Source organism: Oryza glaberrima, chromosome 1, assembly GCF_000147395.1.
Source record: "Oryza glaberrima chromosome 1, OglaRS2, whole genome shotgun sequence".
NCBI classification, from domain to species: domain Eukaryota; kingdom Viridiplantae; phylum Streptophyta; class Magnoliopsida; order Poales; family Poaceae; genus Oryza; species Oryza glaberrima.
This window is the reverse complement of record NC_068326.1, coordinates 7,337,896-7,352,413: the sequence shown is the minus strand read 5'-3', so window position 1 is coordinate 7,352,413 and position 14,518 is coordinate 7,337,896. Positions and strand designations below refer to the sequence as shown.

The following is a 14,518-nucleotide window of genomic DNA, read 5'->3' as shown; positions in this document are numbered from 1 at the left end:
TCGTATAATTTTTCGCTGATGTTGCTGTGGAGTACGCCTGTGATCTGCTAGTTCTTTGGTGCCATCTTGAGCAACAAGTCGTCAAATTGGATGGCACATTTGTGTCCCGACTCTTAATTAAGCAATTAAATTAAATGAAGTATACCTAAGGATTCAAATTAGACTAGATATATGTCTCCTGCTAGGCCTTCTGGCCTTGTCTCATTGATGCACTCTAAAATAAGTACTAATTAGCATTGCAACTTCATGTTCATGCACGGGTAGATGTCATTACATTGTTCATATTTTGGAGCAGTGTCACTGGATGGACTATATCGCACAATTGAGAGCGTGATAAGTTCTTTCTTTATGATGATGAGCTAACATTTATAGTACTTCGATAATGCTAGATTCCAACCCTGTCTTTTCCTGTTTACTCTTAATATTGCTTCTCGTGATTGTTTTAACGGTATTCTGCCTATGCATTAACTTGTTAATTACTTGTTGTAGTACAAAGTACCAAATCATTTAATTTAAACCTGAATGCATGCAAGGATGAGGTCACGTACACCTTATTCCAAGTAGGACATGAGCATGCATGATACTCTTACACAGTAGTTGAAACAAGAACAGACTTGTAATTGATCTCAATTTCCATGGAAGCTAATTAACCTTGTGTGACGTTTACATCTTTTTTTTTTTTGGCTTGTCTTGAAGGTTCTAACGATCAGAAGAAAGACGCGCCTCTGGCGAGTACAAGCTAGTAAGTCAGGCAGGTCTAGGGAACGACGCGTCGGAGATAAAGGCCGGTCACTTTCACCTGATGATCCGCTGAGCATTGATCAATTGAGCCAATGACCATGAGCATATATTGCTATGTGTACCGATGTTGATTATGCTTTCACTGCATTTTAATAAATAAAATTCAGTTGGCTGGCCATGATTATGTTGATCAACAGTTACTTTTCTAATTTTTTTATCAATGATAACGTCTTGTCAACTGCATGTGAATTGGACCCACGTTTTGACTTGCTGACATTTCGTTACACTCTTCTCTGAGAATGTACTGAACAAGAACAATGACTAGTACTAGTTTAGGAGTAGTAATGTATCGCCTGCTTCTCTTCTTAATTTGATCAAGGCAGAGCTCATGCCTTCCCTACTCAAAAAGGAAAAAGAAATAATGTGCTGATAGCATGATACCGAGACCAAAACTGAAACCATAACGTTGCACTGTTTTGGTTGATGTGCCGTGCGTGGCGCAGTCGGAGAACGCGGCCAGGAGCACCGGACACGGTGTCCTCCAACTCCAAGTGACCGCTGCATTGGAGATCACGTGTCAAAGTAAGCAAAAACTGGAAAACCAAGGCTCCCATAGGTTGCCCATTTGACCCAAAATAGCTTATTTGGCTTATTAGAAAATTAAAATTAATTTATAAGTAAAACTTTTGTAGATTTGTTCGTAGCGACTTAAAGCTAACATTAACAAAAATTATGTTAAAAGTATTTTAAAATCAACTTAAAAATAAGTTTAAAAATTTAAATTTTGGCTTATTTTTTAACTGTTTAGGCCAAACGATGGGGCTGCAAGTACCCACGATGCCTGACTGGCTGGGTGCCTGCGTCGACGCAGGCCAGACCCCCGTGTGCCGGTGTGCGCGCCGTACGATCCAGACCACAACCGCCTCGCGCTCCCAGCGTGCGCCCCGTCGTCGTCTCGCGTCGTGTTCCCCGCCCATGACAATCGCACGAGCTTTCGGCGCGGCGCTCTCGCTTCGATCGATCCCTCGCCTGCGCGCCTGTCCTTGCGGCCGGCGCCGTCGCGTACTCCCGTTTGCCCGCGCGTCAGGCGTCACCATCGGCGCGCGCACGCGGTACATCGCACTCGTGCATGCTCGCCGTCCGCTTCTCCCCTGTGCTAGCTCACGCTTGCCACCGCGCCCCCCATGCTATGTGTTCGCCACCCTGAACCTCGCGCTCGCTCTAACCGTTGCATGGCAATGCCGCGCACGCGCACGCTGGCGCTGATGAACCATTTGCGTTCTCTTCTCGAGCACGAAATGTACCGGCTCGTGCCATCCACGGGAACTCCACGCCGAGTCGGCGATATAAACCACGACACAGCGGCGGCACAGAACGTGACCAGACCACGGCCCGCCTCTCTCCCAAGCCAAATAGCAAATCCACTCTGCTGCGAAAAAAAAAAAATCCTCAAACACCAACCCAAATCTCTCTTTCTCTCCCTCCTCTCTCTCCTCTCTCTCTCTCTCCGGCCATGTCCGAAACGCCGCCAATGGAGAAGGTGGATGCGGCGGTGAAGGACAGGCGCTGGCGGAAGAAGGACGGGCGGAAATGGGTGCTCCTGGCTTGCGTGCCGCACGTCGTCCGCGGCGACTACTTCGAGGTTGGCATGGACAACGTGATCAAGGCCGCATTAGCTCCGCGCGCCACACGCCTCGTCGTGCACCGGAGCATCGCGCCGCGCCGCAAGACCATCGACGACCACCCCTTCGTCGCCGGCGCCGACTGCCATGGCCGCCTCCTCCTCTACGCCAGCCAGGGGCCCGAACCGGAGCCGCCCGTCCTCGACGGCTTCTACCGTGGGCCACTCGGCGAGCACCACGGCTTCCCCAAGGCGTACTTCATCTGCGACACGCTCAAACACAAGTCCACCCGCCTCCCCGACCACGGCTTCCCCATCCTCCACCCCGGGAACGCTGGTCTCGTCGCCATCACGAAAACCATCTTCCACGTCGCCGATCTCCACCCCATAGTCGGCTCAGACAAGGCCGCCCTGCTCATCTACTTCTCGGTTCCCGAAATCTGGGCGACGCATGTGGTCGACTACCCGCCGCGCGACCGTCCCTGGGGCGGCAACGGCGTCGTCGTGCACAAGACGATAGTCTGGTGGGGTGGATCTCTCCTACGGTCTCCTCTCCTGCGACATCAGCACGAGACGTCAGAATCTGCGCTTCGTCCCGCTCCCTCCGGATTGCGAGCTGCCGCCGGGAACGCCTGACCTCGATAAGCGCCGGTGCGTTGGGTTTAGAGGCGACGATCTCCGGTACATGGGGATCCACGAGCGCGAGTACGACGGCAAACCGGTGGTCAGCATGTGGACGCTGGTCGATCAGGATGCCGGGACTTGGCGTCTCGACTGTCAGCCGCTCGTCAAGGATATCTGGAACGACGAGGGCTACAAGGCGACCAAGCTGCCGCGGGAGATCCCCACGGTGGCGTTCATCCACCCGGAGCTCCCCGGCAACGTGGCCTACTTCTTCATGCGCTCGCGGCTGTTCGGCGTCAACCTGTACACGCGCAAGGTCCTGGAGTGGCAGTTCTTCGCGATGCTGAACCCGCCGATGCGTTACCACTCGTCCCGATTCGTTCGTGCTTGGGCTCGCCCAAATTCTGGTAACTAACTGTATAATCTTCTTTCCTGATTTTTTTGTGTTGATTACTTGATTAGTCTTCTACTGCTTTTCTGTTTGGTGTCTTCTTGAGTAATTAATTAGTCGCCTAATTTGATGTAACATGCATGTCTTTACTTTGAATTAAGCATGGAAATGAAGTACTTAAGGATTCACCTGGATAAGATGTCTCCTGTTTGCTAGGCCTGATCATGCATGCACTCTGTGAAATAAGCACTCGAAATTACAGCTTCATGTTCATGCACGGCTAGAATTCATTACTTTGTCCATTATTCTTCATTTTTGGAACGTTTAGAGTCAGTAAGTTGACTAAATCGCACTATTCAGCACTCTATCTCTCACGCGCAACTCATTATAAATGTTTTGATCATATGAAATGATCTTAGTAAGTTTTGTACGGAAAAAATCTTACTGATAATCTAACATTAGTACTTCGGTGAACGCTAGATTCCAACCCAGTCTTGCCCTGTTTTACTGGTCTGCTCATATTGCTCGTCATGACTGCTTTAATGGTCAGTAGCTGCACCATAATCTATCGTCGTGTACATTAACATATCAATGTAAATTAGCTTTTTGGTAGTTTGCTGATTTGTTGCTTAGTCACAGGGTATTCTGCCAAACCATTTTAGCACAGAGTACTGTACAGAGTCAGTTTTGGCATGAGCACGAATGCATATGATACTCATTGTATTCTTATCTGGAAGTATTAATTTCTTTCTTACTACATGTGAACTTTTGTTTTAAAGATAATTAACGATATGGGAACTTATTTTAGATAAGGATATGTGACTTTTTTTAGGAGTACAAACTTGTAAACGATCTCAATTGAAATGCTAGTTTCTTAGAAGCTTTTATCCTTGCGTGACATTTTCCATTATTTTTGCTTGTGTTGAAGGTTCTGATGATCAGAAAAAAGGCGTTCCTCTGGCGAGTACAAGTGATTCAAGTAAAGTCTCGCCAGTCTAAGGATCCACGACGAAGACAAAGGTCGGTTGCTTCCTCCTTATGATTTGCTGAGCATTGATCAATTGATCCAATGACCATGAGTATTGTTGCTACATGGAACATGGCGTGCGTGTTCTCTTTCGTGTACCTGTAGGCAGTACATACTACATGCCGCAATGTTGATTCTGCTCTCACTTCAATTTGAATAAAATTCTGTTGCTCGACCGATTATGCTGATTACAGTTCCTTCTCTAAAAAAATGTTGACTGATGGTAATGTCTTTAAAACAAAAGCAATAGATCGGGCATTATTACATAATTTGTTACTGATAGTTTTGGACTCCGATTAACTGAACCATCTTTGCGAACCGTTGCCAATTAGAAAACGTGTAGATACAACCAATATCGTAAGCAGACCATCACAAACGACGTGACGATCTCCGCCGTGCTCGCACGTGTATCACGAGGCTTCGGCATCTCCCTCCTGCTGCGCCATTCGAGAAACCCAATTGCGGCAACGTCTATTGCCAACATGACGGCGGTGACGGCGACAAGCCCGATGTCCAGTGTGGTTGCCTGCCGAGCCGCCTACACGAGGCGGGACAACATCACAACGACCATAGGCACCGAGACGTAGCACCACTCGAGCAGCTTTGGCATGTGGTTCGTAGGATAAGCGTACGTACGTGTTCCGGAAGTACAAGAGGCACGTAGGGAGCACACGCGAAGACGGTGGCGTAGGAAAGGCCCACGAATGAAACGTCGCCGATCACAACGCCACCAGCGACCGCCGCAAAGCGAATATTTGTGCATGCCACCTATACAGTCATGATCTTTTAGTCGCTATCAATACCGTGGAAATTCGCTTGGATATATATTTTTTAAAAAAATCATAAGCTGCAGTTAGGAGTCTGATTGTCTCAAGTTAGCATGTAATTTTTTTAAAGAGGATTTTATACTATTTTTTTTATTTTCAAAAATAAATGAACTTAAAAAATGACTCAGACTCAAATACAAATACGGATATGTATTTTCAAAAGTAAACGAACTTAAAAATCGACTCATACATGGATAACCTACCAAAGTATCGGTAAAAACATCTTCAACTTTTATTATACACACACACTAGAAAAAAAAACTTGTGCGTTGCAACAGATAAATGCTATTTTAATTTTATTATTGTTATACGGTTTAGTTAGGATAAAATTCACCATGGAACTTGCTTGAATATTTCATTTAGAAAATCATGAGCTGCAATTAGGAGTCCATATTCCATCTCAAGTTTCTTATAAGACTCCTCTTGTATTTCCAAAAGCAAATGAGCTTAAAATCCAACTCAAACACGAACTGTATTTCCAAAAACGAACAAACTTAAAAACTAACTCAAACATGGATGACGTACCAAAATACCGGTAAAAACATTTTTAATTTTTATTATTCTAGAGATAGAGATAAGTAGAGATATACTTAAAGTTTATATACACTCAAAATTTGCATATGGGTCAGTACACAAAATTATGCCGGTGGCCATTGAGGCAAGCAAGTTACAAGGAATTTGTTACAAGAGTTACCGGTGGATGACGTGTCAATACACTACTCTGCCTCGACCTCACCGGATTAGCTTAGGCGTTTCCTCCAAACCTGAAGCAGTAGGTGACTTCTCTTGCAAGCTGGGAAACTTCTGGAAGAATCCATCCTAAAGCCCAATACGCATTGGTACGCACCCGCCGATGGAGCGGATTCTAATCCCTTAGGGGATATCTCCTCGTATACTTTTTTTTTTTAAATTCGATGTAAATAATTGTGAAAAATTTTAAAAAAAATTAACAATGTAGAGTATAATGATACCTACTAGTCTACCAAAATTCAAGTTCAAATTCAATCTACACATCGAGAAAAAAAATAAATTTAGATATAAATAGTATGCTACTATTCATATGCTGAATTTGTCTTTTTTATATCTTGACGTGTGAGTTGAGTTTGAACTTAAGATTTTGTAGAGTTGTATATATGTGTTGTATGAATGTTGTTAAATTTTTTATAACCGTTTTAGATGGTTTTTAAGTAAACGAGGGAATATCCGTTTGAGGGATTAGAATAGTCTCCCCGCGCTGGTCAATTTGCCCCAAACCCCCGCTCTATGCGGGCCTCGACCATTTTTCTCGGCCCCCCAGACTCGCACCCTTCTTCTCCTCCAGGCACCGACCCGACCACTCACAGAGACACAGCCATGGCGAGCTCGCCGACCTCGCGTGAGCGTGACACGGCGGCGGAGGCGGTGGTGGATGAGGAGGAGGTAGGAGACGCGCAGCCGCGGCAGGAGTGGATTATGCTGGCCGCCGTCCCCGACGTCCGCCGGTCATCGAGGATGTTCCCGCCGGGCACCGACTTCGTCCTGGCGCTGAAGAAGCCCCCGCATGTCTCCCACGTCACCGTCGCCGCCCGCATCGCCCCCGGCCTGCAGGCAACTCCTACACGCTTCCCCTACGTCGTCGCCGTCGACGCGGGGGGTGCGTTCCTCCTTTGCGTCACCCAGCGCGCCAGGGAGCCGCCCCTCGCCACCGGCGCAGACGCGAGCGTCCGTGCGCGTCGCCGCCGCGAGTTCGCCCGCGTCCCGGCGTACTTCCTCTGCGACGCGCACACTGGCATGGCCTCCCGCGTCCCCGATCCCCCCGTCGGTGGTCCACTGGGCGACTTCCATAGGGTGGGTCTAATCTCAAGACCTTGCGGCGGCGGTGGCGGCGGCGGTGGAGGAGGAGGAGGAGGAGGAGGAGAAGGAGTTGCCTACGCCATCGCTGAGCTCGTGCCCATGCTCGGCACCGACCACGCCACCCTCCGCCTCTACTGGAGCGCCACCGGTCTCTGGCTCAGCAAGGAGGTCAAGTACGCCGGGCTTGGCCATCCAGAAAGCTGGGCAAACGATGCCGTCATCTCCCATGCCCAGAAGCTCTGGTGGGTTGATCTCTCCTGCGGCCTCCTCGCGTGCGATCCATTCACGGAGCACCAGGACCTTCTGTTCGTGCCGCTTCCAGATGGGTGCGTGCCTCCTGTAGCCGGCACGGAGAACGACCTCATTGTTAGAACTAGCTGGGTGGCCCACGCAATTACGCGGCTAGCATCTAAACAAAATTATATATTTTTATATGATTTTACTTAAAATTTATTAAATAGCTATCTTATTGTCTTAAGAGTTTGTAAGACCAAACCTTATCATCACTGTGTTTCTAATTATATAGTTATTTAAAAGTCACACCAGTTGCTACCCCTTATGTCATATCCTTCTTTATTTGCTTGCTCGATCTACCACTATTTCTATTCATTCTCCTTGGAACCTTTAAAAATTAGATCTTATAGTTTTTAAAGTTTATTGTCACGTTGGATTTCGTTTTTACAATTTCTAGACGTTCCGTCAATTATACTCCTCTATTGCCCGTCCACTGCCTATTCTCTTTATTGTCATTTTATTAATATTGCATTAGTAAAAGTGTTCTTTCATCTCATTTTTCAACTTCTACTCACTAATTTTTCGCGCGCATGTTTTCTCAATTATTAAATTATGTGTTTTTTTGAAAAAAAAATAAGTTTTCAAAAATCATATTAATCAATTTTTAAGTTTTTCTAAGTAATACTTAATTAATTATATGCTAATGAATTGCTCCGTTTTGCACGTGTGAAGAAAAAGTATGTTGGATGCAGTACAATTTCTCTGTTACGCTTTGAATAATGACACTGTCTCCAAAATATATATTTGACTATATTTTTAATTATATATATATATATAAATAAATATTTTTTATGTTTATGTGGATGACATGCTAAGAGAAGACGATATAAAATAAAGTTTTCTTACATTCAGAAATATAATTAATGCGATCTTTGGTTTTAGGCTGCGTTCGTTCCCAACCGTTCCCAACTCCCCTTCTCGTTTTCCGCGCGCACGCTTTTCAAACTGTTTAATGGTGCGTTTTTTTAAAAAAGTTTAATACGAAAGTTCCTTAAAAAATAATATTGATCTACTTTTGAAAAAAAAAATATCTAATACTTAATTAATCACACACTAAATGATGCTTCGTTTTACGTGCTAGGGAGTGAGGGTTCCCAAACATAGCCTTAATAGTATGCAAAGATTTTAAATTGTATCTATAATTTGAAGGTACTGATTTAAATTTTGTGCTGCAACTCAGAAATTTTATCTCAACAAATAGAAAAAAAAAAGGACAGAGGAAGTGGAGGGGACGGTAGATACATATGTTGACTTTTCTAGTTTCAGCCCGTCCGAATCCTCACAGCCAAGTCTCAGTTTTTTCGCCTCCCATCTTCTCTCGTTTCTTCCTGTCATTCCTCTCTCACCCTTCTCATCTCCTCCACTGCCAAATTTGATGAGAAGTAACGGAAAGGGAGAGGTGGAACCTGAGGAAAACTTCTCCTCTCTCTCAGCGTGCGTGGGTCCATATTCCCCTCCCTATCGTTGCACCTTTCTCCAGCATGGCGGTGATGTTGTTGCCGCCGGATCCGGCATCACGATCGAGTCCGGTCACTTGTGTGAGGCGCCGCCGCGGCTGCCGCCAGATCCAGCGGATCTAGGGTCGTCCATCGCCGTCCCGAGCGCCGTGGTGGCTCTCACGTCGTCGGGGGCTGCCGAAGCCGGGTGGGGAAGCACGTGCATGATCTCCGGTTAGTTGAGGAGCACAGGGGTGGTGCGGCCCTTGACGGCACGGCGGCAAAATCTGATGATAATGATCCGGCGACAATCGCGTGTAATGATCCGGCGACAATGGCGTCGTGGACTTATATTTTGCTGCTGTGTTTGCTGATAGTTCATTTGCGTTGATTGCTATTGACCTCTTCTCTTGTTGATCCGGTTGGTGGCTCCCGTCTGATTGCGTTGATTGCTATTTACCTCTTCTCTTGTTGATCTGGTTGGTGGCGGGTGCTTGATATTTATTGGAGAGTCAATCAAGATTAATTTAGGAATCGGTGAAGATTGTTAGAGTCGGATTGTGTGTAGGGTGTTTTTATTTTGGAATCTACTGCCTTATTCCTATTGTTGTCATATGCTAATTGGTGTCCTATTACTATTGAACATGTGTCCGATCAGCATAAAGTTTTGGCTATACGAAACTCTAGAAAAGCTATTGCATGTGAATCCTTGTACTACAATGTTTCTGACTTTTTGTCCGGTTCTATTGCTGTGTATATACTGAAACACTGCGATTAAATCTTACCGTTAAAATCGAGATCTATTATAATCCAATGGTTAAGATATTTTTCTTTTTCTTTGATTAATGTGGGAATTTCTAACCCCCACAGTGAACGTGGTGCCTCCTTTCAAGGCTGTTTTAATAATATAATAGATAGATAGATAGATAGATAGATAGATAGATAGATATATCTTGTGTATGGTTGGTTTCCTTGTGCCGATCCTATCCATATCTCTCTCGGTTCTGTTTCTATAAACCGGTTGAGTAAATAAGGTGGGGCTCGCGCCTATATGTACTCCACACCGATATCAATCTAATCATTGCGTTGAGTCTATTCCGCTCTCATGGTATCAGATTTTTCGATCTACACCGCTTCCGCTTTAACCTAACCTCTACCGACGCCGCCATGTCGACGTCCTCTTCGTCGTCTCTCTCGCCAGAATCGCTCATCGATGCTGTTGCCGCATCTGTCGTCGATGCCGTTCGTGCGGCTTACCAAGCCCCTCCCGGTTTGACGATCGACGACGTGGTCAGCAAGAAGGTCGCCGACTCTGCCGCCGATAGAGCTTCCTCCGCCGTGCGTGCTGCTCTTCCTCAACACTTGCCGGCGCTCTCCACGGCGCCTGCTGGTGCCGCCGCTGAAGACTCGTCTCCGGCCGCTGTGGACACTCCTCCCATGACTGTGGCGCCAACCACGACGGCGCTCCCACCCAAGTTGGCGACGCTGTTCGCCCAGCTCGCGGCCAGCCTCCCTGGCGCGCCGACCGGTGACAGCAATGCTGCCCCTTCCAACGGTGCGCAGCCGCCGCCACCCCCCGTCCTCGATGACGCCGCGCGTTCCGCGCTCCACGCCCAGGCCGTCGTCATTCTGAACGTGAAGGCACTGGTGCCCGTGACCCTGGACCTCGCCGCCGGCAACTACGCTCGGTGGCGCGGGCTTTTTCTCGTGGTTCTCGGCAAATATGCCTTGACGGGCCATGTTCTCGTTGACGCTCCTCGCCCCGACCTCGCCAATTGGGTGCAGATGGACTGCGTCGTCCTCGGATGGCTATACGGCGCCATCTCCCAGGATCTTCTTCAAGAGGTCTTGTCGCCGACCGCCACCTCTCGCAGCGTTTGGCGCGACTTGGAGTTCCAGTTCCTCGGCAATTGTGAGCTTCGTGCCGTCAACCTCTCCGCTGAGTTCCACAACTTTCAACAAGGTGACCTCTCCGTCTCGGAGTACTGTCGACGTCTCAAGACAATGGCGGACCATCTTGCCGACCTCGGTGAACCACAGTCCGACCGCACACTCGTCCTCACGCTCATCAACGGCCTCAACTCCAAATTTGGTCACATACAATCTCTTCTCCCTATGCAGCAACCTTTTCCAAGTTATCTTCAAGCTAGGTCGCAGCTGCTACTTGAAGAGATCACCAAGGGACCCCGTCCAGCAACCGACTCGGCCTCCGTCTTCGCCGCTACCATAACCAACGCCAACGGCGCCACCGGCGGCCGCGTCAACACCGGCAACACGAGCGGCTCACAGGGTGGCAATGGCGGCGGTGAAAACAGCAACTCCCGCAACCGACGTCGAGGACGCGGCGGCGGCGGCGGCTCCAACAACGGCACTGCCGCTAACCCTAGCGGTGGATCGGACACTCCATCCGGGGGTCCACAGGCCGCCTCCCAGCTGGTCCAATCCGGCTCGGTCGCACGGCCGGTCTGGCCCACTCCCTACAATCCGTGGGCCGGCACCATTCAGATGTGGCCGGGCCAGGCCTACAGACCGAGCACCCTCGGACGGCCTTCCTTCGCAGGAGCAGCAGTGGCCGGCCAGCCCACCTACCTGCAGCCTGCATACTACTCGGCGCCGCTGCATGCCGGCCTTTCTCAGCACTTGGGCTCACTCGGCCTTCCACAAGCCGGCCTCGCTCCTCTCCAGCTGCCCGGGTCTACAACATACAGCTCCGCCGGATCTGTCCCTACATCGTCGCACACGTGGGCCGGCCCCTCCCAATGGGATCCTCAAGCTCTCGCCAGCTCCTTCAGCACCTCTACGTTGACGACGCCAAACTCCAACGAGTGGTACATGGATTCAGGTGCATCTTCCCACATGACATCTAATACCGGTATCCTTAGTGTGTCTCATCCTCCCCCCACAATTTTCCTTCACATATTGCCGTTGGCAATGGCTCACTAATTCCTATCACTTCTACCGGCACCGCTCACTTACATTGTCCGCACCGCTCTTTTGTGCTTAACGATGTTTTAGTGTCTCCTTCCATTATTAAAGACCTCATTTCTGAACACCGGTTTGCTCGTGATAATTGGTGCTCTATTTGTATTGACCCTTTTGGCCTCTCTGTGAAGGATTATCAAACCAGGATCGAGATCGCCAGGTGCAATAGTTCCGGTGATTTGTACCCCTTCTCGGCGGATTCCCTACCTTCGGCAGCCTCCGTTCAAGCCTTTGTCGCCTCTACAACCAACACCGACCTGTGGCATCACCGCCTTGGACACCTTGGTCACGACGCGCTCACTCGTTTGGCTCTGGCTTCCATCATACCTCCACCGAAGGGTGCAACCTCGCTGTGTCATGCTTGCCAACTTGGACGTCACACCCGTCTCCCTTTTACTAGTACTTTTACTAGGGCTACTGCCAAATTTGAGCTTCTCCATTGTGATTTGTGGACCTCACCTATACCTAGTGTGTTTGGTTTTAAATACTATTTGGTCATTTTAGATGATTTTTCTCATTATGTATGGACCTTTCCGCTACGTTTTAAATCAGACACCTTTGCCACTCTATCATATTTCTTTGCCTTTGTAAAGACTCAGTTTGCAGCCACTATTCGGAGCATCCAGTGTGACAATGGCCGCGAGTTTGACAACTCTAATGCACGCACCTTCTTCCTCACCAATGGCGTCTCGTTGCGGATGTCGTGCCCCCATACCTCCCCACAAAACGGTAAGGCCGAGCGCATGCTATGTTCTCTCCACAACATAGTTCGCTCCTTGCTCTTTCAGGCCGGCCTTCCCCCTTCCTTTTGGGTTGAGGCTCTTCACACCGCCACACATCTCATTAACCGTCATCCCACCAAAACTCTTCATCACCACACCCCGTTCTTCGCTCTCTATGGTGCTCATCCGTCCTATACACACCTTCGCGTCTTTGGTTGCAAGTGTTACCCAAACCTCTCTGCTACAACCCCCCCATAAACTTGCTCCTCGATCCATTATGTGCGTGTTTTTAGGATATCCTGAGAATCACAAAGGGTACCGGTGTTTTGATCCTGTTTCTAATAGGGTCTATATTTCCCGTCATGTGGTGTTTGATGAGCACTCGTTTCCTTTTGCTGAGATGACTAACAGTGCAGATGCTCCTAATTTGGATTTTTCGGAGGATTTTTCAGCACCGCTCCCGACACCGATTGGGCGTCGCACTGTTCCGGCCAGCCGGCTGCCGGACATCCCCACGACTGCCTCCCCGGGGCCGTCACCGGTTCGGTCCAACACGTCCTCTCCAACGGGACCGTTGGCGCCGACCACTCCTGCCGGGACTGGGTTAGACATCTCATCCCCAGTCCCCAGCTCGGCGCTCTCCCCGGCCGGCTCGTCTACTGGGCTATCATCCCTTCGCCACTACGCGGACGACGGCCCGGCTTCCCCAGCCGACCGGTCTGCCCTGCGTCCTCCACCGACTGGCGCGCCCACGCGCCCACGTAGTGCACGTGTTCCTGGAGGCCGTGCACCACCGCCCCAGCTTGGCATCTCCCCAGCCGACAATGACCATGCGATGGTCACTTGGGGCAAGGCTGGAATTCGTCGCCCGGTCGAGCGGCTCAACCTTCATGCCATGCCGCTCTCGCCAGTGCCTCGCACATACCGTGCAGCTCTGGCCGATCCCCACTGGCGCACCGTCATGGAAGAAGAGTATAACGCTCTTCTGGCCAACCGGACATGGGACCTCGTTCCGCGTCCGCCCGGCGTCAACGTCGTCACCGGCAAGTGGATTTTCCACCATAAATTTCAGGCTGACGGAACTCTTGACAGATACAAGGCTCGATGGGTCCTGCGTGGCTTCACTCAGCGTCTAGGTGTTGATTATGATGAGACCTTCAGTCCGGCTGTCAAACCGGCCACAGTACGCACAGTTCTCAGTATTGCTGTCTCCAAGGATTGGCCCGTTCATCAGCTTGATGTCAAGAACGCCTTCCTTCATGGCACTCTTCAGGAAACAGTCTACTGTTCTCAGCCTGCTGGTTTCACAGATCCCACCAAGCCTGATATGGTATGCCGCCTCAACAAGTCCTTGTACGGTCTGAAGCAAACACCCCGCGCATGGTACAGTCGGTTTGCCAGCTTCTTGCTCACCTTGGGATTCACCGAGGCTCGCTCTGACACGTCATTGTTCATCTACACTCATGGCTCTGATGTGGTCTATCTTTTGTTATATGTTGATGATATTGTGCTCACCGCCTCATCTGACAGTCTCCTTCGTTGGACTATCGCTGCTCTTCAAGCCGAATTCTCCATGAAGGATCTTGGGACTCTGCATCACCTTTTGGGGATCAGTGTTTGCCGCACCTCTGCTGGTATGTATCTCAGTCAGCGCCAGTACATTCTGGATATTCTCGATCGTGCTGATATGTCAGATTGCAAGCCATGCTCCACGCCGGTAGACACAAATGCCAAGCTTTCTGCTGTTGATGGTGATCCAGTTGCTGACCCAATGGACTTTCGGAGTCTCGCAGGCGCCTTGCAATATCTCACATTCACCAGACCTGACATCTCCTATGCTGTCCAGCAGGTCTGTCTGCACATGCATGACCCACGGGAGCCGCACCTTGCCGCTCTCAAGCGCATTCTTTGGTATGTTCATGGCACTCTTGATCATGGACTACACATTCAGCGATCTCGAGCAGTTGATTTGGTTGCCTATTCTAAGGCAGATTGGGCAGGTTGTCCCGACACGAGGAGG

General features: G+C 49.2%; 1 pseudogene; it reads left to right on the top strand.

Annotated features, from left to right (window-relative positions):
• Nucleotides 1-2,272: 2,272 nt before the first annotated feature.
• Nucleotides 2,273-3,401, top strand: LOC127759814 (uncharacterized; annotated as a pseudogene).
• The last annotated feature ends 11,117 nt before the right edge of the window (nt 3,402-14,518 follow it).